The sequence below is a fragment of the Gorilla gorilla genome, chromosome Y, assembly GCF_029281585.2.
Source record: "Gorilla gorilla gorilla isolate KB3781 chromosome Y, NHGRI_mGorGor1-v2.1_pri, whole genome shotgun sequence".
Taxonomy (NCBI): Eukaryota; Metazoa; Chordata; class Mammalia; order Primates; family Hominidae; genus Gorilla; species Gorilla gorilla.
The window spans coordinates 34,635,712-34,660,610 of record NC_073248.2 but is presented as its reverse complement, the minus strand read 5'-3'; the positions used below and the strand labels follow the sequence as shown (position 1 = coordinate 34,660,610).

General features: G+C 46.4%; 1 long non-coding RNA gene across 1 annotated transcript in view; it reads left to right on the top strand.

Annotated features, from left to right (window-relative positions):
• Positions 1 to 10,914: 10,914 nt before the first annotated feature.
• LOC134757961 (uncharacterized) overlaps positions 10,915 to 24,899 on the top strand; it is a 28,265-nt gene continuing 14,280 nt past the window's right edge. The window contains exons 1-4 of the long non-coding RNA XR_010132645.1: positions 10,915 to 11,137; positions 11,447 to 11,532; positions 18,684 to 18,802; positions 19,233 to 19,588. This is a non-coding gene — a long non-coding RNA (uncharacterized lncRNA). The remainder of the gene's footprint in view (positions 11,138 to 11,446; positions 11,533 to 18,683; positions 18,803 to 19,232; positions 19,589 to 24,899) is intronic.

Below are 24,899 nucleotides of genomic sequence, written 5' to 3'. Positions count from 1 at the left end.
GTTGTTTGCACTTTGCAGGAGGTTTCAGGGCCCTCTGACAGGAATCTTTGAACATTGCTTGGACTCCAGCCCAAGGCAGCTCTTTCTGTCATATGAGCTTTGATTTTTTTGCTTTCATGCCAGTCACTAGCACTACTGGACACCCTTTTCAGGGTTACAATCACCAAAGACAGCCTCTGAGACACTGTCTCAACCTCATCTGCCCCTGTAAGAGGCCAGTTTGAGGTGTGGTTCCCGCTTACCCGAGAGAGATCCTATGAGGCCAAGAATGAAGGGAGGCACTGAGGTTAAGGCCCTGGTCATTTTTAATTGACACCCATCTCTGGGGTATCAGGTAGGATTCTATCACCCAAAGACCCCTAAACAACCCACCAGACTACATTCCAATCCCCATGGTACCCAATTCTTGCACACAGCCTTTTTCGGGAATGGAGTCACAAGAGCGGTTTTTCACGACAAACTCACAGTCTAGAAATAGAAATGCATTCTCATCCTGCGGGACCTGGCATCAAAGATGGCCAAAGGGGCACTAAGGATGAGACTTTTAGGGTCCCACAGTGGGATATCACAGGTGGCATTTTCTTGGATAACTTTCTGGCTCTGCATGTATCATTTTCCTCTGCTTAGGCAGGCTGACAGCTCTAACAACAGGGCCTGAAAATGTGCATGCTTTAGTCTTGAGGCACCAGGCCTGACTGTGAGCTCTAACTAGTGCCACAATGAATTTCACCATTGCCTAGTGACAATTTCTGCACCTTGGCAAAGAAGGAGACTTCCATGGAGGTGTATCAGTCGTGAATTCTCACCTGCCTTCTATGTGTGATCCACAGGATTGTCCCATGAGCCTAGGAGAGGGCAGATGTAAGCCAGCCTGTAGTAACATCAAGAAGAGGCCCAGGAATAAACCACAATATTCCTCAGGATCCAAAAACATCTGCAACATTTTTCAGATGTGTCTAGACGTTGTAGAGGTGAGTCTTTTTGAAACTTGCCCTATTGTGATTTCTAGGTACAGCCTGCCTGTGTTCCCCCAGGGTTGCTCTCTCCCAGGTGGGGTTACCTTCAGAACCAAGCAGCCTCAGGAGCCACTGGGCTGTGTGTTTTTGTGACAGTGTTGTGAGTGTTGGATGTCTGTGTGTGTGTAGCATTGTGTGTTTCTCTGTGTGTGTTTGTGTGTGTATGTGTGCCTGTAAAGGGAGTCTTCTTAAAGCAATGTGGCTAACATACTTCAGTGTTATTATTATTATTGTTATTTTGAGTCTTCCAACCTTTTGGTGGCCTGTCTGTGTGGCTCTTCCTGGGCTGCAAAGCTTCATGTTCTTTATTTTTCTGTGAATTATGAATCCGACATGAATTGGGAGGTGGGCTGAGTCCCACTGGTGTCCAAATCACCTCCCCCTGCAGAAAAACCCACACTTCTAGAAAGAAGATGAGCACACCACATCAAAAAAACAAACAAACAAAAAACTCCCCCCAAAACAGAGATTTTTTGTGTTTCATCATCCTGCAGCTAAACAGGGGGAGATACTAGCAGTCCTGTGCAAAGGGCCACTTGACTTCACCTTGAATTCAGTTCCAAGCCTAGCAGGTGCTTCACATCATGAGGGGACACTCCTCCACCATGCTAGGATTTTATCCTGGGACATAGAGTGTGAGCAGCAATAAGGTCAGATACAGGTGAGGATACAATCTAGTGAAAGGTGGTTGGGGTCCTGTAACTTCACCTGCAATAAAAATAAAGTCAGATAACACAGAAAGTGTTTCCAACTCCATCCCCACATTCCCTTAATTGCAGAAGCAGTCCACACAATGGCATGGTGTTAAGGTGGGAATACTCCAACATACAATGGACATTTGGAGGGCAAATTGGGGCCATCCTGGCAAACTCCCGATTTGTGGGCTTTCATATGCAGAGACCAATAAGAGTGGAATGGATTGATGCTGGGTGGGATGTGGCCTCCACATTTTCCTCTTCTTCTTCTGACTTCTATATTCCTCACCTGCCTAGAGTTTCCTGTGTCTGGCTCAACAACTTCCACACTAAAGCTTTCCCAGTTCACAGAGAATGACCTTCATGGGAATCCATTGCATGAGTGTTTCCTTCTAAACACTGTCACCTTTTAATGACTGGGCAGCTTTGATATTTTAAAACTGAAAATTCCCATTACTGCTGCCAAAATAAACTCTTTTTCTCCCACTTCTTTCAAATGGCTGCATAATACCTGTAGGATGAGCAGCCTTGTCTGGCCTTTGCCTGGTAATCTAGCCTCTGTTTCATTTCATCTGGATGGCCTTTTCATTGTGGAGGGGCACTTTCACTGGGCTGTTGCTGGATGTGACTGCCTTTTGCCACAGATTATTTAGCTGCCAGAGATTTTAGAGGTCAAAAGGGACTTCGGGCAGGCTCCTGCCATCCAGGTTATGGGTCGTTGCCTTATTGGGGGGCTAAGGTTGTTTGCACTTTGCAGGAGGCTTTTAGGTCCTCTGACAAGAATCACTGAACATTGCTTGGACTCCAGGACAAGGCATCGCATTCTGTCAGACATGTCTTGATTTTTCTTTGCTTTCATGGGTAATTCACAGTGAATCTCAACGGCACTAATATTCACCTTTTTTAGGTTTGCCATCACGACAGATGGCCTCAGAGACACTGTCTCAACCTCATCTGTGCCCGTTGGAGGCCAGTCTGAGGTGTGAGAACACTGCTTCACCTTGTAGTTGCCTTTGTCATTGTAACTGCCTTTCCCAGAGAGCCCCTGTTAGGCCCAAGATGAAGGGAGGCAGTGAGATCAAGATCTCTGCCATCTTTTGCTGACACAAGCCTCTGGGGTTGTGTCAGCAAAATAATCCTTGACAACACACCAGACTATACTGCAATCCCCATGTGACCTGATTCTTGCACACACACATTCTTATTTGGGAATGCAGTCAGAGAAGCAGTTTGCAGCGACTATCTCACAGTCTGAAAATGCCTCCTCCTCCAGTGAAAAACTGACCACACAGACAGCCTGAAGGGGCTCTGATGTAGAGACTTTTAGGGTCCCTCAGTGGGTTTTTGCAGTCATATTTTTTCCGATACCAGGCTGGCTCTGCCTGTATTATTTTTCTCTCCTTAGGCAGACTGACTGCTGTGACAAATAGGCACCTGAGCCTGCTTCACGAATGCACATACACCAGCCTCAGGGCACCAGGACTGATTGTGAGACCTTGCTAGCATCACAATGACTGTGGCTGCTGCATAGTGAGAAGTCCCTGTGGCTTGGCAGAGAAAGAGACATTTGTGGAGGTGCATCAGTGTTGAACTCTCACCTCTCTTCTCTGTGAGATACATGGGATAGTCCCATGATCCTAGGAGAGGGCAGACTTCAGCCAGCCTGAAGAAATGTCAAGCTCAGCCCCAGGAATAAACCACAAAATCCCTAAGATCCAAAAGGATCTGCAGAATTCGTCAGGCCTGCTACAAATTGTAGGGGTGAATCTTCTTGAAACTTGCCCCACTATGATATCTAGGTACATCCTGCCTGTGTTCGCTGGGGTTGCTCTCTCCCAGGTGGGACATCCTGCAGAATCACACAGCTTCAGCTGCTGCCAGGATATTTCTTTCTGTGGGATTGTTGCGACTGTTGGATGTCTGCGTTCGCGTGTGGCACTGTGTGTGTTTTGTATTTGTGTGTGCCTGTTAGTGGAGTCCACTTAAAAGAATGTGGCTAACACACGTTAGTGCTTCCTTTTTTTTTTTTTTTTTTTTTTTTTTTTTTTTTTTTTTTTAGACTGCAACCCTTTTGTGGGCACACTATATGGCGTTGCTTGGGCTGTGGGACCTCATGTTCTTGATTTTTCTGTGGATCATGAATCCACTGTGAATTGGAAGGCATGCCAAGACCTGCTGGCATCCAAATCAACTCCCCATGCAAAAAAAAAGCCACTCTTCTAGAAAGAAGAGGAACACACCACACCAAAAAACAGACATCTTCCTGTATTTTATTGTCCTGCAGCCATCTCAGAGAGAGACACTAGCAGTCCTGTCCACTGGACCCCTGGAATTTACCTCAAATTAGATTCCTATCTGAGCAGGTACTTTACATCGTGAGGGGACCCTCCTCCATCATCTTAGGATTTCATCCTGGGACATACAGTGTGAGAAGCAATACAGTCAGATGGGGTGAGGATACAATCTGGTGAGAGGTGGATTGGGTCCTGCAACTTCACCTGCAACACTGAGAAAGACAGATGACACAGAAGGTGCTTCCAACACCATTCGCACATTCCTTTAATTGCACAAGCAGTCCATACAATGGCCAGATGTTGAGGTGGGAGTACTCCAACATGCCAGAAACATTTGGTGTGCAAATTGGGTCCATCCTGGCTAACTCCTGATTTGATGGTTTTCATACCCAGAGTCAAACGGGAGTGCAACAGAATGACGCTGTGTGGGATGTGGCCTCCACACTTCCCTCTTTGTTTCTGACTTCCATTTTTCTCATCGGTCTAGGGTTTCCTGACTCTGGCTCAATGAATTCCACACTAAACATTTCCCAGTTCATGAAAAACTGCCCTCATGGGAATCCATTGTGTGAGTGTTTCCTTCTAAACTCTGTCACATTTTAATGAATGGATCTCATTGATACTGTTAAAAGCATAAATTCCTATTACAGCCTCCAAAAAGAAATTTTAGTTCTCTCACTTCCATTGCACAGCTGCATGATTCCTGTAGGATGAGAAGTTGGCAGCCATGCCTGGCTTTTGCCTATTAATCTAGCCTCTTATTTCTTTCATCTTCATGGCCTTCTCATTCTGGAAGGGCTCTATCATTGGGCTGCTGCTGGATGGGACTGACTCTCACCACAGGTTATTTAGATGCCAGGGATTTCAGAGGGCCAAATGGACTTTGGGTAGGCTGGCTGCATTATAGATACTTGGTCATTGTCTCTTTGTGGGGGTTAAGGATGTTTGCACTTTGCAGGAGGCCTGTGGGTCCTCTGACAGGATTCAGTGAACATTGCTTGGGTTCCAGCATGAGGCAGCTCATTCTCTCAGGTGAGCCTTGATTTTTCAAGGCTTTCATGGGGCATCCACTCTGCCTTGTCAACAGCACTGAAACACCCATTTCACACTTGCGTCTCCACAGAGGGTCTCTGAGACACAGTCTTAACCTCATCTGCACCAAGAGAGGCCAGTACGAGGTGTGAGAACACTGCTTCACCTTGGAATTGCCTTTTTATTGGTTCCTGCCTTTCCTAGAGCGGTCCTTCAAAACCCAGGATGAGGGAGGCAGTGAGATCAAGAGACCAGCCATCTTTCACTGACACTTACCTCTAGGGTCTCAGGTATGATTCTATCATCTAAAGTACCCTCAAAAACACTCCAGACTATATTACAATCCCTATGGGACCTGATTCTTGCACACACCATCTTTCAGAAATTGAGTCAGAAGACGAGTTTTCAGAGCCACCTCACAGTCTTGAATGGCCTCTTCCTCCAGCAAGAGGAGAGTGTCTGGACAGGCACTGAGTTTGAGACTTTCAGGGTCCCACTGTGGGTTTTCTCAGGCAGCATTTTTTGAGATACCGGGCCAGTGCTTTTTGTACCATTGTCCTGAGCTTAGGCAGGGTAACAGCTCTAACAGCTGCATACTCGAACCTGCCCAGTGAATGCACATTGGCTAGTCTCAAGGCACCAGTCCTGACTGTGAGTTCTGGCTAGCTTCACAATGAACATCACCATTGCAAAGCGACATGACCCTGTATCTTGGCAGAAAAGGAGACCTCCATGGACGTGCATTGGTGGTGGACTCTTGCCTTTCTTCTCTGCGGAATCAATGCAATAGTCCCATGATCTTAGGATAGGGCAGACATAAGGCATTTTGAAGATACATCAAGTACAGTTCTGGGAATAAACTGTGAAATTTCTAATGATCCAAAAAGATCTGCAGGACTCCTCAGCCCTGCCTAGACGTTGTAGGGGTGAGTCATTTTGAAACTTGCTGCACTGTGATTTCTAGGTAAAATCTGCCTGTTTTCGCCGGGGTTGCTGTGTCTCAGGTGAAGCTTCCTGCAGAACCATGCAGCCTCAGGAGCTGCCAAACTGTGCATTTCTTGGAAATGTTGTGAGTGTTGGATGTCTGCATGTGAGTGTGACATTGTCTGTGTGTGCCTGTAAGTGGAGTCTGCTTAAAGGAATGTGCTAATGCACTTCAGCGCTTCTCTCTCTCTTCTTTTTTTTTTTTTTTTTTTTGAGTCTCATGACCTATTTTTGGTCTGTGTGGCTTTACTTGGGCTACAGAGCTCCATGTTGTTTATTTTTATGTGGATCATGACCCATCAGTGAACTGGGAGGCATGCCAAAATGCACCAACCTCCAAGTCACCACCCCCTGCAAAAAAGCCACTCTTCTAGACAGAAGAGGAGCACACCATACACACACAAAAAAACAGACATATCCCAGTATTTTATAGTCCTGCAACAACCGCAGGGAGAGACACTAGCAGTCCTGTAAACAAGGCCCCTTAAATTTACCTCGAATTCAGTTCCCAGCTGAGCAGATGCTTCCTGTCATGAGGGGCACTCTTCCATCGACTTGGGATTTCATCCTGTGAAATAGAGTGTGAGGAGCAATATGGTCAGATAGGGGTGAGGATACAATCTGGTGAGGGATGGGTGGGATCCCACAACTTCACCTGAAAAAAAAAATGAAGACAGATGACACAGAAGGTGCTTCCAACTCCATCCCTGCATTCCTTTAATTACAAAAGCAGTCCACACCATGACCCGGTGTTCAGGTGGGAGTACTCCAACATGCAAGGAACATTTGGAGTAGAAATTGGAGCGATCCAGGCAAACTCAGGATTTGAGGGTTTTCATATTCAGAGACAAATGGGAGTGGAATGGATTGATGCTGGCTGTGATGTGGCCTTTACACTTGCCTCTTCCTATATTGACATCCGTGTTCTTCATTGGATTAGGGTTTTCTGGGTCTGGCTCAGTGACTTCCACAACAAATGTTTTCCATTTCACGGAGAAAGATCCTCATGAGAATCCATTGCATGGGTGTTTTCTTCTAACCACTGTCACGTTTTAATGACTGGGAAGGTTTGACATTGTTAAAACTGTAAATTCCCGTTACTGCCACCAACAAGAAAACTCTTGTTCTCCCATTTCTACCAGGGAGCTGCATGATTCCTGCAGGATGAAAAGCACACAGCTGTGTCAATTTTTCCTGGTAATCTAGCCTCTATTTCATTTCATCTGCATGGCATTCTCACTGTGAAGGGTCTTTTTCATTGGGCTGTTGCTGGATGGGACTGCCTCTAGCTACAGATTATTTAGCTGCCAGGGATTTCAGAGAGCAAAAGGGTCATCAAGTAGTCTGGCTGCATTCCATGTCATTGGTTGTGGGGGCTCAGAATGTTTGCACTATGCAGGATGCTTTTGGGTTCTTTGACAGGAATCACTGAACATTGCATGGACTCCAGCACAAGGTAGCTCGTTCTCTCAGGCAAACCTTGGGTTTTCTTCGTTTTCATGGGCAATCCACATTGCCTCTTAACAGCACTACTGGACACCATTTTCAGGCTGGCTATCCCAACAAACGGCCTCTGAGACAGTGTTTCAACCTCATCTGCACCCAAGAGAGGGCAGTACAAGGTGTGAGAACAGTGTTCCAAATTTGACTTGCCTTTGTTGTAGTTTCTGCCTTTCCTAGAGAGGCCCTGTGAGGTCAAAGTTGAAGGAAGGCAGTGAGGTCAAGAGTCTGGCCATCTTTTCATGATATCCACTTCTGGGGTCTCAGGTATGATTCTATCACACAAAGAACCCTCAACAACACACCAGTCTATATTTTAATACCCATGGTACTCAATTCTTGCACACAGCCTGTTTCCAGAATGAAATCTGAAGAGCAGTTTCTAGAAACTACCTCACAGTCACAAAATGCCCCCTCCTCCAGTGGAAATCGACCACCACGATGGCCTGGAAGGTCCCTGAGGTTGGGAGTTCTAGGGCCTTGCAGCCTTTTTCACAGGCAGCCTTTTTCCTGATACCAGGCCAACTCTGCCTGTAGCATTATTGTCTACTTAGGCAGGCTGATAACTCTGACAGCCATGCTCCCCAGCTTGCCTCACGAATGTGTATGCACTAGCCTCAGGGCACTAGGCCTCATTGTGAACTCTGGCTTCCCTCAGTATAAATGTCACCATTATCTAGCAATAAGTCCCTTCGGCTCGGCGAAGGAGAATTCTGTGGAGGTGTGTCAGTGGTGAACTCTCAACTCTCTTCTCTGTGGGATCCACAGGATAGTCCCATGATCTTAGGAGAGGGCATATGTGAGCCAGCCTGAAGAAACATCAAATACAGCTCCAGGAATAAACCACAAAATCCCTAAGGATCCAAAATGATCTACAGGATTCCTCCAGCCTGCCTAGACATTGTAGGGGTGAGTCTTCTTGAAACTTGCCCCACTGTGATTTTTAAGTACAGGCCCCCTGTGTTCACCAGGGTGGCTCTCTCCAGGTGGGGCTTCTTGTAGAACCACACAGCCTCAGGAGCTCCTGGACTGTGTGTTTCTGTGGGGTGTTGTGAGTGTTGAATATCTGTGTGTTTGATGTCTGTGTGTCTGTGTGGCATTGGGTATGTGTGTGTGTTTCTGTGTGTGTGAGACTGTAAGTGCAGTCTGCTTATAACAATGTGGCTAACACACTACAGCATCTCTCTCTCTCCCTTCCTTCCTTCCTTCCTTCCTTCCTTCCTTCCTTCCTTTCTTTCTTTCTTTCTTTCTTTCTTTCTTTCTTTCTTTCTTTCTTTCTTTCTTTCTTTCTTTCTTCTTTCTTTCTTTCTTTCTTTCTCTCTACTTTCTTTCTTGTCTCCCAACCTGTTGATGGCCTGTCTATGTGGCTTACCTTGGGCTGCATCGCTCTGTGTTCTTTATTTTTCTGTGAATCATGAGCCCGCAGTGGACTGGGACGCATGCCAACATGTGCTGGCATCCAAATAACATCTGCCTGCAAAAAAAAAAAATGCCACTCTTCTAGACAGAAAAGGAGCACAAATACTAAAGGTTTCCCAGTTTGTGGAGAATGATCACCATGGGAATCCATTGTTTAACTGTTTTCTTCTAAACACTGTCACAATTTAATGAGTGGGAAATTTTGATAGGTTTAAAACCATAAATTCCTGTCACAGCCACCAACAAGAAAACTCTTGTCCTCTCACTTGTATCAGAGGCCTGCATGATTCCTGCAGGATGAGATACAGGCGACAGTGTCTTGCTTTTCCTGGTAATCTAGCCTCTGTTTTATGTCATCTGCATGGCCTTCTCATTGTGGAGGGGCTCTTTCATTGGGATGTTGCTGGATTGGACTGCCTTTCACCACAGATTATTTAGTTGCCAGGGATTTCAGAGATCATAAAAAATGACAGGTATTCTGGCTGCTCTCCAGGTTTTGGGTTGTTGTCTCTTTGCGGGGGCTGAGGATGTATGCACTTTGCAGGATGGTTTTGGGTCCTGTGACAGGAATCATTGAACATTGCTTGGGCTCCAGCACAAGACAGTTTGTTCTGTAGTGAGCCTTGATTTTTGTTTGCTTTCATGGGGAATCCACAGTGCCCATCAACAGCAATACTGGACACCCTTTCAAGGCTTGCCATCACCACAGCTGGACTCTGAGACACTGTCTCAACTCATTTGCACTTGTGAGAGGCCAGGCCAAAGTGTGAGAACATTACTCCAACTTTGATTTGCCTTTGTCTTCGTTCTGGCTTTTCCCAGAGAGCCCTGCGAGGCTCAGGATGAAGGGAGGAAGTGAGATCAAGAGCCTGGCCATCTTTCACTGACACCCACCTCTGGGGTCTCAGGTATTATTCTATCACTGAAAGAGCTGTCAACAACACACCAGACTATATTCCAGTCCCTGATGGAATGGATTCTTGCATATAGATCTTTCTTGAATGGAGTCAGAAGAGCAGTTTCCTGTGACCACCTCACAGTAACAAAATGCTTCTGCCTCCAGCAGGACCCGACCACCGAGACAGCCTGGAGAGTTCACCAGTTTGACAGTTTTAGGGTCCTGAAGTGAGTGTTTGCAGGCAGCGTTTTTTTTTTTTTATACCAGGACAGCTCTGCCTTTACCATTTTCCTCTGCTTAGGTAGGGTGACAGCTCTGACAGCACTGCACCCGAGCCTCCCTCACGAATGTGCATGTGCTAGTCTTAGGGCACCAGGCCTGATTTTTGAGTTCTGGCTAACATCACAATGCATGTCACCGTTGCCTAGCAACAAGTCCCTGCGACTTGGTGGAGAAGAAGATTTCCATGAAAGTGTGTTGGTTTTGAACTCTCACCTGTCTTCTCTGTGGAATCCATGAGATAACCCACGTTCCTAGGAGGGGGCAGACGTGAGCCAGCTTGAAGAGACATCAAGCACAGCCCCAGGAATAAACCATAATATCCCTAAGGATGCAAAAGATCTTCAGGATTCCTCAGGACAGCCTAGATGTTGTAGGGGTGAGTCTTTTTGAAACTTGCCTCATAGTGATTTCTAGGTACAGCCCAAATGTTTTTTTTGGGTTGCTGTCTCCAAGATGGGGATTCCCACAGAACCATGCGCCTCAGGAGCTGCCAGTGTGTATTTATCTGTGGGAGTGTTGTGAGTGTTGTTTGTGTGTGTGTGTGGCATTGTGTGTGTGTATGTATGTGCCTATAAGTGGAGTATGCTTAAAATAATGTGGCTAATGCACTTCAGCACTTCTTTTTTTGAGTATCCCAACATTCTGTTGGGTGGTCAGTGTGGCTCTGCTTGGGCTGTGGGGCTCCATGTTCTTTATTTTTCTGTGGATCATGAATCTGCAGTGAATTGGGAGGCAAGTTGAAACACATGGGCATTCAAGTCACCTCCCCCTGCAAAAAAAAGTCACTCTTCTAGAAAGAAGAGGAACACACCACAGCAAAAATAAGACATCTTCCAGTGTTTTGTTGTCCTGTGGTGAACCCAGAGAGAAAAAATAGCAGTACTGTCTGCAAAGCCGCTTGACTTTACCTCGTACATGGGTCACAGCTGAGCATGTGTTTCATGTCGTGAGTGGGCACTCCAACATCGCCTTGAGATTTCATCCTGGAACATAGAGGGTGAGCAGCAATAAGTTCAGGTAGGGTTGAGGACACAATCCGGTGAGTGGTTCATGGGGTCCCACAATATCTCCTGCAAAAAAATAAATAAATAAGTAAATGAAGACAGATGACCCAGAAGGTGCTTCCAACTCCATAGCCAGTTGGTCATTTGGAAGTACTCCAACGAACAGCAAACATTTCAAGAGCAAACTGGGGCCATCCTTGTAAACTCCTGATATGTGGGCTTTTATATCCGGAGCCAAAGGAGAGTGTATTGGATTGATGCTGGATAGGATGTGGCCTATATACTTACCTCTTCTTTTTCTGCCTTTCATGTTGCTCTTCAGCCTAGGGTTTTCTGGGTCTGAATCCACGTCTTCCACACTAAAACTTTCTGAGTTCACAGAGGAAGACCCTCATGGAAATCCACTGCGTGAGTGTTTCTTTCTAAACTGTCAAGTTTTAATGACTGGGCAGCTGTGATACTTGTAAAAACTTAAATTCCTCTTACAGCCACCAACATGGAAACTCTTGTTCTCCCACTTTTATCATAGGGCTGCATGATTCCTGTAGGAGGATATGCAGGCAGTCGTTCTGCATTTGCCTGGTAATCTTGGCTTTGTTTCACTTCATCTGCACGTCCTTCTTCGCTGTGGAGTGGATCTTTCATTGGATCTTGCTGGATTGGACTGCCTCTCACTACAGATCTTTTGGCTACCAGGAATTTCAGGAAGCAAAAAGAACTTCGTGTAGACTGGCTATGCCCCAGGTTTTGTGTCATGGTCTCCTTGTGGAGGCTGATGTTGTTCACACTTTGCAGGAGGCTTTTGGGTCCTCTGACAAAAATCTTTGAACATTGTTTGAACTCCTACACAAGTCAGCTTGTTCTCCCAGATGAACCTAGATTTTTCTTTGCTTTTATGGGGGGGTCCACTTTGCACCTGATCAGCACTACTGGATAGCCTTTTCTGGCTTGCCATCACCACGGATGCCTCTGATACACTGTCACAACCTCATCTGCACCCATGAGAGGCCAGTTTGAGGTGTGGGAACAATACTTTATCTTGGACTTGCTTTTGTCATGGTTCCTGCCTCTCCCGGAGAGTCCCTGATAGGTCCAGGATGATGGGAGACAGTGAGGTCAAGGGGCCAGCCATCTTTCGCTCACACCTGCCTCTTGGGTCTCAGCAATGATTCCATCACCAAAGGACCCATCAAAAACTCACCAAAGGGCATTCCAGTCCCCATGGGAATGGAATCTTGCACACAGCCTCTCTGGGGAATGAAGGCAGAGATGCAGATTACAAAGCCCAGTTCAGTCTCAAAACGACTCCTCCTTCAGTGGAACCTGACCTCAGAGACTGCCAAAATGGCCCTATGGTCTAGACTTTTTGGATCTGGCAGTGGGTTATCACAGGCAGTATTTTTGGCCATGCCAGGCCAGCTCTGCCTGTACCAATTTCCTCTGCTTAAGCAGGCTGACAGCTCTGAGAGCCAGGTGCCTGATCCTTCCTCAAGAATGCACAGGCACCTGTCTCTGTGTTATCCACGGGATTGTCCCATGATCCTAGCCTGGAGAAACATCAACCACAGCTCCAGGAATACACTGCAAAATCCCTAAGGATGCAAAAGGATATGCTGGAATCCTCAGGCCTGCCAAGGCATTGTAGGAGTGAGTCTTTTTGAAACTTGCCCCACTGAAATTTCTAGGTACAGTTCTCCTGTGTTTCTTGGTGTTGCTCTCTCCCAAGTTGGGATTCCTGAAGAATCACACAGCCACAGGAGCTGTCCAACTTTTTTTTGTGTGTGGGAGTGTTGTGAATCTTGGATGTCTGCCTGTGTGTGTGGCATTGTGTATTTGTTTGTGTGTGTTTGTGTGCCTGTAAGTGGAGACTGCTTAAAATAATGTGGCTAATGCACTTCAGTGCTTCATTTTTTTTTGTCTCCAAACTTTTCTGGTGGAGTGTTGCAAGTGTTGGATGTCTGAATGCGTGTGTGCCATTGAGTGTTTGTGTATATGCGTGTGTGTGATTGTATGTGCAGTCTGCTTAAAGGAATGTTGCTAACACACTTCAGTGCTTCCTTTTTTTGTATCTACCCAACTTCTGTTGGCTTGTCTGTGTGGCTCTGCTTGGGCTGTGGGGCTCTCTCGCAGGTGGTGTTTCCTGCACAACAATGCATCCTGAGTAGTTTCTGGGTTGGGTATTTCTGTAGGATTGTTGCAAATGTTGGATGTCTGTGTGTGTGTGGCATTGTGTGTGCCATAAAAACCACCATTCTAGAAAGAAGAGGAGCACACAACACCAAAAAAGAGATATCTTTCAGTGTTTTATTGTCCTTTGGCCAACCCAGGAGAGACATTAGCAGTCCTGTCCACAGGGTCTCTTGAATTAATCTCGAATTCCCTTCCCAGCTGAACAGGTGATTCACGTCTTGCAGGGGTGGGGGGCACATTTTAAAAATCATTTTGGGATTTCACCCTAGGACATAGACTGTGGATAGCATTAAGTTCAGACAGAGGTAAGGATACAATCTGGTGAGGGGTGCATGGGGTGACAAAACTTTACCTGCAAGAAAAATGAAGACAGATGACACAGAAGGTGCTTTCAGCCTCATAGCGTAGTGTTCAGTTGGAAGTACTCCAATGGGCAGGGAACATTTAAATTGCAAACTGGGGATATCCTGGCAAACTCCGGATTTGAGGGCTTTCATACCCGCAGCCAAATGGGAGTGAGATGGATTGATGATGGGTAGGATGTGGCCTTCACGCTTGCCTATTCTTTTTCTGACTCCTTATTTCTTGTGGGCCTAGGGTTTCCTGGGTCTGGCTCTAAGTCTTTCACACTAAATGTTTCCCATTTTGCGGAGGACGACCCTCATGGGAATCCATTGCTTGAGTGTTTCCTTCTAAACACTGTCACATTTTAATGAGTGGGCAGCTGTGATACTTTTAACATCATAAATTCCCATTACAGCCACCGACAAGGAAACTGTTTTTCTCCCACTTATATCAGAGGGCTGCATGATTCCTGTAGGATGAGAAGCAGGCCATCGTGCCTGGCTTTTAACTGGTAAACTAGACTCTGTTTCATTTCAGTTGCACGTCCTTTCTCATCATGGAGGGTGTTGCTGGACAGGACTGCCTCTTGCCACAGATCTTTTGGCTGCCAGGGATTTCAGGGACCAAAAGAAACTTTGAATAGGATTGCTGTGCTCCAGGTGGTGGGTCATGGTCTCCATCTGGGGGCTGAGGTTGTTTGAATTTTGCAGGAGGATTTTGGGTCCTCTGATGGAAATCTTGGAACGTTGCTAGGCCTTCAGCACAAATCAGCTCATTCTCTCAGGAGAGCCTTGATTTTTCACTCCTTTTGTGTGTGGTGCACTGTGTCCCTCAACAGCACTACTGGATACTTTTTCCAGGCTGGCAATCACCACAGAGGGCATGTGAGACATTGTCTCAACATCATCTGCACGCATGATAGGCCTTTTGGAGGTGTGAGAATGCTGCTCCACTTTGGACTTTCCTTTGTTGGTGTTCCTGGCTTTCCCAGAGAGTGGCAGTGAGGCCCAGGGTGGAGGGAGACAGTGAGGTTAAGGACCCAGTCATCTTTCACTGACAACCACCTCTGGTGTCTCAGCTATGATTCCATTAACTAAAGACCCCTCAACAACACACTAACCTATATTCCAATCCCCAGGGGACTTGATTCTGCACACAACCTCTTTCATAAATGGAGTCAGAAGAGAATTTTTCAGTAACCACCTCAGAGTCTCGAAACACCTCACCTTACTGTGTGACCCAGCCACAGAGGTGTCCTGAAGATGTTCTCAGGTGGAGACTTTTAGGGTCCCGCCTTAGCTTATTGCAGGCTGCCTTTTTCCTGCTCCCAAACGTTCTCTGCCTGTACCATTTTCCTCTGCTTAGGCAGTCTGACAGCTCTGACATCCAGATGCCAGAGTCGGCTTCATGAATATCCATGTGCTTGTCTCAGGGCACAAGGCCTGAGCTGTGGTCTCTGGCTAGAGTCACAATGAATGCCACCTTTGCCTAGTGACAACTCCTGCAGCTTCACAGAAAAGGAGACCTCCTTGGAGGTGCTTTGGTGTTGGACTTTCCCTTGTTTTCTCTGTGGGATCCAAGGAACAGTCCCATGATCCTAAGAGAGGGTACAGTGAGCCAGCCTGAAGAGATGTCAAGAAGAGTCCTAGAAATAAACTGAGAAATCCCTACACATACAAAAAGATCTGCACAATGCCGCAGGCTTGCCTAGAGGTTGTAGGATGAGTCTTTTTGAAACTTACCCCACTGTGATTTCTAGGTACGGCCCAGCTGTTTTCCCTAGGTTTGTTCCTCCAGGTGGAGCTTCCTGCAGAACCAGGCAGCCTCAGAAGCAGCCAGGCTGTGTTTCTGTGGAAGGGTTTTGCAAGTGTTGGATGTCTTCATGTGTTTGTGGCTTAGAGTGTGTGTGTGTGTGTGTGTGCGTTTGTATGTGTGTGCCTGTAAGTGGAATCTGCTTAAAGGAATGTGGCTAACGAATTTCAGCACTTTTTTTTTTGAGTCTCAGAACCTTTTGGTGGCCTCTCTGTGTGGCTCTGCTTGGGCTCCAGAGGTCCATATTCTTTGTATTTCTGTGGATTATTAATCCGCAGTGAATTTGAAGGTGGGCTGATACATGTGGGCATCCAAGTCACCTCACCCTGCAAGAGAATTGACTCCTTTAGAAAGAAAAGGAGCACACCACACCAAAAAAGAGGCATCTCTCAGTGTTTTATTTTCCTGTGGCCAACCCACAGAGAGACAATAGCAGTCCTGTCTGCAGGTCCCCTTGAATGTACCTTGAATTCGGTTCCCAGCCCAGCAGGTGCTTCACGTCATGAGGAAACACTCATCCATCATTTTGGGATTTCCTTCTGTGAAATAGATTGTGAACAAGTCAGATAGGAGTGAAGATACAATTTGGTGAAGAGTAAATGGTGTCCTGCAACTTCAACTGCCAAAAAAAAAAAAAAAAAGAAGGCAGATGACACAGAAGTGGTTTCCCACTCCATCCCCACATTCTTTTAATTGCACAAGCAGTCCATGCAATGGCCTGGTGTTCAAGTGGAGTCCTGCAACATGCCAGGAAAAGTTGGAATGCAAATTGCGGCCATTCTGGCAAACTCCGGATTTGGGGTTTTTCATACCTGGAGCCAAATGGGACTGGAAAGGATTGATGCTGAATGGGGATGTGACCTTCATGTTTGCCTCTTCTTTTCCTGACTTCCATGTTCCTTGTCAGCCTATGGTTTCCTGAGTCTGGCTTAATCACTTGCACGCTAAAGGTTTCCCCCTGCACGGAGAACGACCCTCATGGGAATCCATTGCGTGAGTGTTTCTTTCTAAGCACTGTTATGTTTAAATGACTGGGCAGCTTTGATAATTTTAAAATCATAAATTACCACTACCGCTGCCAACAAGGAAAGTCACAGTACTACATTCCTATCCCCTTGGGACCAGATTCTTGCACACAGCCTATTCCGGAAATGAAGTCAGAAGAACAGTTTCCAACCACAACTTCACAGTCTCGAAATGCCTCATACTCCAGCGGAACCCTACCACGGAGATGATAAGAAGTAGCCCTAAGGTCGAGACATTTAGAGTACCACAGGATATTACCCCAGGCAACGTTTTTCTCAGTATGAAGGCGGCTCTACTTGTACCATTTTCCTCTGCCTAGGAAGGCAGACAGCCAGTACATGAGCCATCCACAAAAATGCACGTTTGCTAGTCTCAGGGCACAAGGCCTTAGTTTTGAGCTCTGGCTAGCATCACAATGAATGCCACAGTGGCCTAAGTCTATACATCTTGGCAGAGAAGGGGACCTCTGTGGAGGTGTGGATCCTCAAGATAGTTCCATGATCCTAGAAGAAGGCAGATATGAAGAAGCCTGAAGAAACATCAAGCAGAGCTTCAGGAATAAACCACAAAATTCATAAGGATCTAAAATATCTGTGGGATGTCTCAGGCATGCCTAGATGTTGTAGCAGTGAGTCTTTTGAAACCTACCCCACTTTGATTTCTAACTACAGCCCACCTGTGTTCCCCAAAGTTCCTGTCTTTCAATTAAGGCTTCCTGCAGGACCACGCAAACTCAGAAGCTGCCATGCTGTGTTCTTCTGTGGAAGTGTTGCAAGTGTTAGATGTCTCCGTGTTTGTGTGGCTTTGTGTGTGTGTGTTTATGTGTTAGTGTGTGGCTAAGTGGAGTCTGCTTAATGGAATGTGGATAACACACTGCATTGCTTCCTTTTTTTGAATCTCCACACCTTTTGGTGGCCTGTTGGTGTGGCTCTGCTTGAGTTGCAGGGCTCTGTGTCCCTTATTTTTCTGCCGACTATGAATTTGCTGTGAATTAGGAGACTGTCTGAGAGAGGTATAGGTTCAAGTTACCTCCCCCTGCAAAAAAAGCCACTCTTCTAGAAAGAAGAGGAGCACGTCATACCCCAAAACAATGTGTTTCATTGTTCTGCAGCCAACTCAGTGTGAGAAACTAGCAGTCCTATGTGAAGGGACCTTTGAATTTACTTTGAATTCTGTTCTCAGCTGAGTAGGTGCTTCATGTCCTCATATGGCATTCCTCCATCATCTTGTGATTTCATTCTGGGACAGAGAGTGTGAGAAGTAACAAGGTAAAATAAGGGTGAGGATACAATCTGGTGAGGGGTAAATAGAGTTCAGCACATTCTCCTGCAAAAACGGTGAAGACAGATGACACAGAATGTGCTTCCAACTGCATCCCCACATTCCCTTAATTACACAGGCAGTTCATATTATGTCCTGGTGTTGAGGTGGGAATAATACAATGTTGAGGGAACATTTGGAGTGCAAGCTGGGGCCATTCTAACAAGCTCCCAATTTGAGAGCTCTCATACCCTGAGCCAAATGAGAGTGGGATGTGTTGATGCTGGGTGGGATATGCCCTGCACACTTGTCTCTTCATTTCCTGACTTCCATGTTCCTCATCAGCCTAGGGCTTCCTGGGTCTGGCTCCACATCTTCCACACTAAGCAATTCACAGTTCACGGGGGACGACCTTCATGGGAATCCAATGCATGAGTGTTTTCTTCTAAACACTGTCACGTTTTAAAGACTGGAAAGATGTGATAATTTTAACACTGTAAGTTTTCATTACAGCCACCAATAAAGAAACTCTTGTTCTCCCACTTTTATCAGAGGGCTGCATGATTCCTCTAGCAGGAAAAGCAGGCAGCTGTGTTGGGCTTTTGCCTGGTAATCTAGCCCCTGTTTCATTGCATCTGCCAGTCCTTTCTCAATATGAATGAGGTCTTTCATTGGGCTGTTGCTGCATGGGGCTGCCTCTCACCACAGACCAACTGGCTGTCAGGGATTTCAAGGATGAAAAGGGACTTTGGGTAGGCTGACTTCATCCAGGTTGTGGTTTGTGGTGTCATTGTGAGTGCTAAAGTTGTTTGCAGTCTGCAGAAGGTTTTTGGGTACTCTGACTGGAATCATTGAACATTGCTTGGATGCAAGCTCAAGGCAAGTCATTTTCTGAGGTGAGCTTTGATGTTTCTTTGCTTTCATAGGGAATCCACAGTGCCCCTCAACTGCACTACTGTTCACCAGTTTCAGACTTGCCATCACCACAGCGGGCATCTGAGATATTGTCTGAACCTCATCTGCACCCATGAGAGACCAGATCGAGGTGAGAACACTGGCCCTCTTTGGACTTCCCTTTGTCATGGTTCCTGCCTTTTGTGGAGGGCCCCAGCAAGGCCCAGGGTGGACAGAGACAGTGAGGTAAAGAGCCCAGCCATCTTTCACTGACACCCATCTCTGGGATCTCAGGTATAACTCTGTCACCCAAAGAACCCTCAACAACACACCAGACCAAATTCTGATTCTCATGGGATGGGATTCTTGCAAAAAGCATCCTTTGGGAATGGAGTAGGAAGAGCAGTTTCTAGTCACCACCTCAGAGTCTCAAAATGCCTCCTCCTCCAGCAAGACTCGACCATAGAGATGGCCTGAATGGGCCCTGAGGTCGAGACCTTGGGGTCTGACAGTGGTTTCTCATGCGAAACCTTTTTCCCAAGACCAGACTGACTTTACCTGCACCATTTTCCTCTTCTTAGGCAGACTGATAGCTCTGACAGCTAGGTGCCTGTACCTACCTCAGGAATGCATATGCACTAGTCTCAGGACACCAGTCCTCATTCTGAGCTCTGGCTAGCATCATAATGAATGTCATCATTGCCTAGAGACAAGTTCCTGCCTCTTGAGGAAGAAGGAGACCTCCCTGTAGGTATGTCGGCTGTGGACTCTTGCCTGTCTTCTCTGTGGGATCCAAGAGATAGTCCCATGATCCTACGAGACAGTAGATGTGAACCAGCAAAAAGAAACATCAAACAGAGGCCCAGGAATAAATTGCAAAATCCCTAAGGATCCAAAAGTCTGCAGGATTCCTCAGGCCTGCCTAGATGTTGTAGGGGTGAGTCTTTTTCAGACTTGTTCCATTGTGATTTCTAGTTACAGCCTGCATGTTCCCCTGGGTTGCTCTCTCCCAAAAGGGGATCTAGCAAAACCATGCAGCCTCAGAAGCTAACAAGCAGTGTGTTTCTTCAGGAGTCTTGCAAGTGTTGGATGTCTGCCTGTGTGTGTGGTATTGTGTGTGTGTGTGTGTGTGTGCCTGTAAGTCACTTCTGCTTAAAGGAATGTGGCAAACACACTACAGGGCTTCATTTTTTTTGAGTCTCCCAATCATTTGTTGGCCTGTCTGTGTGGCTCTGCTTCAGTTGTGGGGCTTTGTGTTATTTATTTTTGTGTGGATCATGAATCCACAGCAAATTGAGAGGTGGGCAGAGACCTGCCAATGTCCAAATCACCTGCCCCTGCAAAAAAAAAAACACACTTCTGTAAAGAAGAGAAGCACACCACACCAAAAAACAGACATCTCCCAGTGTTTCATTGTCCTGTGGCCCACCCAGAAAGAAACACTAGCAGTCCTCTGCAGAAACCCCTGAATTTACATCGAATTTGGCTCCCAGCTGAGCAGGTTCTTCATGTCATGATGGGGCACTCCTCCTTTGTCTTGGGATATCATCCTGGGACATAGAATATGAGCAGGGAGAAATTCAGATATGGGTGAGGATACAATCTGGTGAGGAGTGGATGGGGTTCTGCAAATTCATCTGCCAAAAAAATAAATACAAATGACAAAGATCCTTCTTTAAACTCCATCAGTGCATTTCCTTAATTACACAAGCTGTCCATACCTTGGCCCAGTGTTCAGGTGGGAGTACTCTAATGTGCAAAAAATATTTGGACTGCAAATTGGAGCCATCTTGGCAAACTCTGGATTTGAGGCCTTTTACACCCAGAGGCAAATGGGAGTGGAATGGGTTGATGCTGTGTGGGATGTGGCCTCCACACTGGCCTCTTATTTTCTGACTTCCATGTTCCTCATCAGCCTAGGGTTTCCTAGGCTGAGCCTAGGGTCTGACTCAACGACTTCCACACTAAACGTTTCAGAATTCACAAAGAATGGGCCTTATGAAAATTCATTGTGTTACTGCCTCTCTCTAAACACTGCCATGTGTTAATGGCTGTGCAGCTTTGAATTTTTTAAAACCATAAATTCTCATTACAGCCACCATAAGGAAACTCTTGTTCACCCATTTCTATCAGAGGGCTGGATGATTCCTGAAAAGTGAGAAGCAGACAGCCATGTCTGCTTTGACCTTGTAATCTAGCCTCTGTTTCATCTCATCTGCATGGCCTTCTAATTGGGGAGGGTCTCTTTCACTGGGCTGTTGCTGAATGGGACTGCCCCTCGCCACAGATCTTTTGGCTGCCAGGGATTTCAGAGAGCAAAAGGGACTTTGGGTAGGCTGGCTGCACTCTAGGTTGTGGTGCTTGTCTCATTGTGGGAGCTGAGGTTGTTTACATTTTCCAGGAGGATTTTGGGTCCTCTGACAGGAATTATTGAACACTACTTGGACGCCAGCACAGGGAAGCTTGTTCTCTCAGGTGAGCAGTGAATTTTTTTTTTTTTTTTTTGCTTTCATGGGGATTCAACAGTGCCCCTCAACAGCACTACTGGACACCCTTTTTCAGAGTTGCCATCACCACATATATCCTCTGAGACACCGTCTGAATCACATCAGCACCCCTGAGAGGCCAGGATGAGGTGTGAGAACACTGCTTTACCTTGGACTTGCCTTGCCGTGGTTCCTGCTTTTCAAAGAGGGCCCCTGAAAGGCCCAAAATAAAGGGAGGCAATGAGGTCAAGAGCCAGGCTATCTTTTGCTCACATCCACCACCGGGGTCTCAGGTATGAATCTATCACTTAAAGAACCCTCAACAACACACCAGACAATATTCCAATCACCATGGGACCCATTTCTGGCACACAGCCTCTTTTGGGAATGGATTCAGAAGGTTTCCAGTGACCAGCTCACAGTCTGGAAACACCTCCTCCTCCAGTAGGACCTGACCAGAGAGATGGCCAGAAAGGAGCTTTAGGTTGAGAGTTTTAGGGTCCTGCAGTGGGTTTTCACAGGCAGCATTTTCCCCAGTACCAGGCCAGCTCTGCCTGTATTATTTTCCTCTGCTTTGGTAGGCTGACAGGTCTCACAGCCAGGTGCCCAAGCCTGCCTGCCTCGTGAATGTGCATGCACAAGTCTCAGGGCACCAAGACTGATACTGAGCTTTAGTGAGCATCCCAATGATTGTCATTGCTGGCTAGTGACAAGTCCCTTCATCTTGGCAGAGAAAAAGACGTACATGGAGCTGCATGGTTGGTGAACTCTCACCTGTCTTCTCTGTGGAATCCACAGGATAGTCCCATGAGCCTATGAGAGGGCAAATGAGAGCTGTCCTGAAGAAATGTCAACCACAGCACTAGGAATAAACCTCAAAATCCCTAAGGATCCAAAAAAATCTGAAGGATACCTTAGGCCTGCCTAGACTTTGTAGGTGTGAGTCTTTTTGAAACTTGCAGCACTGTGATTTCTAGGAACAGCCCACCTGTATTCCCTGGGGTTGCCTATCCCAGGTTAGCTTTTTGCAGAACCACGAAGCCACAGGAGCTGACAAACTGTGTTTCTGAAAGAGTGTTGTGAGAGTTGGATGTTGGCATGGGTGTGTGACATTGTTTTGTGTGTGTGTGTGTGTGTGCTTGTAAGTGGAGTTTGCTTAAAGAATGTGGCTACTACACTTCAGCGCTTGGTTTTTTTGGAGTCTTGCAAACTTTTGGTGGCCTGTCTATGTGCCTCTGCTTGGGCTGTGGGGCTCCATGTTATTTATTTTTCTGTGGATCATGAATCCGCAGTGAATTGAGAGGTGGGCTGAGACCTGCCAGTGTCCAAGTCACCTGCCACTGCAAAAAAAAAAACAAAAAAAAACAAAAAAAACAAAAAAAAAAACCACCCTTCTAGAATGAAGAGGAGCACACCACACCAAAAAACGGGCATACCACGAATTCAGTTCACTGCTGAGCAGGTTCTTCAGGTCATGAGAGGGCACTCCTCCATCATGTGGGCATTCATCCCAGGACATACAGTATGAGCAGGAATAAGGTCAGATAGGAGTCAGGATACAGTCTGTTGATGGGTGGAGGGAGCCCCAGAACTTCATCTGAAAAAAAAAATGAAGACAGATGACACAGAAGGTGATTCCAACTCCATCCCCTCATTCCATTAATTGCAGAAGTAGTCCACACCATAACTCAGCTTCAGATTGGAGCACTGCAGTGTGCAAGGATCATTTTGAGTGCAAATTGGGGACATCCTGGTAAACTGATTTGAAGGATTTCAATCCGAGAGCCAAATGAGACTGGAATGAATTGATGTTGGGTGGGATGTGGCTTCCAAACTTGCCTCTTCTTTTCCTGACTTGCATGTTCCTCATTGACCTGTGGTTTCCTGGGTTTGGCTCAACAACTGTTACACTAAATGTTTCCTAGTTCATGGAGAACAACCTTCATGGAAATCCATTGAGTGAGTGTTTTCTTCTAAACACTTTCACGTTTTAATGACTGGGCAGCTTTGATACATTTAAAAGGTAAATTCCCATTACAGCCACCAACAAGGAAACTCTTCTTTTCCCTCTGTTATCAGATGGCTGAATGATTCCTGTATGATGAGAAGCAGGCAGCCGTGTCTAGATTTAGCCTGGTAATATAGCCTCTGCTTCATTTCATCTGCTCACCCTTCTCATTGTGGATGGGCTCTTTCATTGGTCTGTTGCTGGATGGGACTGCCTCTTGCCACAGATATTTTCGTTGCCAGGGATTTCAGGAAGCAAAATCGTTGTAGAGTAGACTGGCTGCACGTTGGGTTTTCAACCATTATCTTGTGGGAGCTGAGGTTGTTTGCATTTTGAAAGAGGCTTTTTCTTTCTGTGACAGGAATATGGGAACATTGCTTGGACCCCAGCACAAGTCAGCTCTTTCTTTCAGGTGATGCTTGATGTTTCTTGGCTTTCATGAGGGATTCACAATGCCCCTCAACCACACTACTGGATACACTTTTCAGGACTGCAATCTCCACAGGCGGCCTCTGAGACACTGTCTGAAACTCATCTGCACCTGTGAGAGACCAGTTCGAGGTCTGAGAACATTGCTTCAATTTGGACGTGCCTTTGTCATGGTTCCTGCTTTTTCCAGATAGCATCTGAGCAACCCAGAATGAAGGAATGCAGTGAGGTCAAGGGCCAGGCCATCTTTCACTGACACCTTTTTTTTCTGGTATTTCAAGTAAGAGCCCATCACCCAAGGACCCCTCAACATCTCACCGTAATATATTCCAATCCCCATGGGACAGGATTCTTGCACAAAGCCTCCTTCAGGAATGGAGTCAGAAGAGTAGTTTCCAGTGACAACCTCACAGTCTTGAAACAGCTCTGCCTCCAGTGTGACCTGACCATGGAGACAGCGTATAAGGGCCCTAAGGTTGAGACTTTTAGGATCCTGCAATGGGTTATCACAGGCAGCCTTTTTCCTGATACCAGGCCAACTCTGTGTGTACCATTTTCCTCTGCTTAGGCAGGCTGACAGCCCTGACACCCTGGTGCTCTAATTTGAGTCACTAATGTGGATGTGCTAGTCTTAGGGCAATGGGCCTGAGCTGTGAGCTCTGGCTAGCATTACAATGAATGCCACCTTTGCCTAGTGACAATTCTCTTTGTCTTGATGGAGAAGGAGATCTCTGTGGAAGTGCATTGGCAGTGGACTCTCACCTGTCTTCTCCGTGGGATCCATGGGATAGTCCCATGATCCTAGGAGAGGGCAGATGTGAGCCAGCCTGAAGAAATGTCAAGCAGAGCCCCAGGAATAAAGCACAAAATCTGTACAGATCCAAAAGGATCTGCAGAATTCTTCAGGCCTGCCTAGACATTGTAGCAGTTTGTCTTATTGAAATGTGTCCCACTGTGATTTCTAAGTTTAGCCTTCCTTTGTTCTCCAAGCTTTCTCTCTCCCAGGAGGGGCTTCCTGCAGAATGAAGCAGCCTCAGAAGCTACTGGGCTGTGTGTTACTGTGGGAGTGTTGCAAGTGTTGGATGTCTTCATGTGTGTGTGGCTTTATGTGTTTATGTGTGTGTGTCTGTGTGTGTGTATGTAAGTGAATTTGGCCTAAAGGAATGTAACTAACACACTGCAGTGCTTTTATATTTTTTATTCTCCCAACCTTTTGGTGGCCTGTCTGTGTGTCTCTGCTTGGACTGTGGTGCTCCCCGTTCTTTATTTTTCTGTGGATCATCAATCAGCAATGACTAGTTAAACAGTCTGTGACAAGCTGGGTT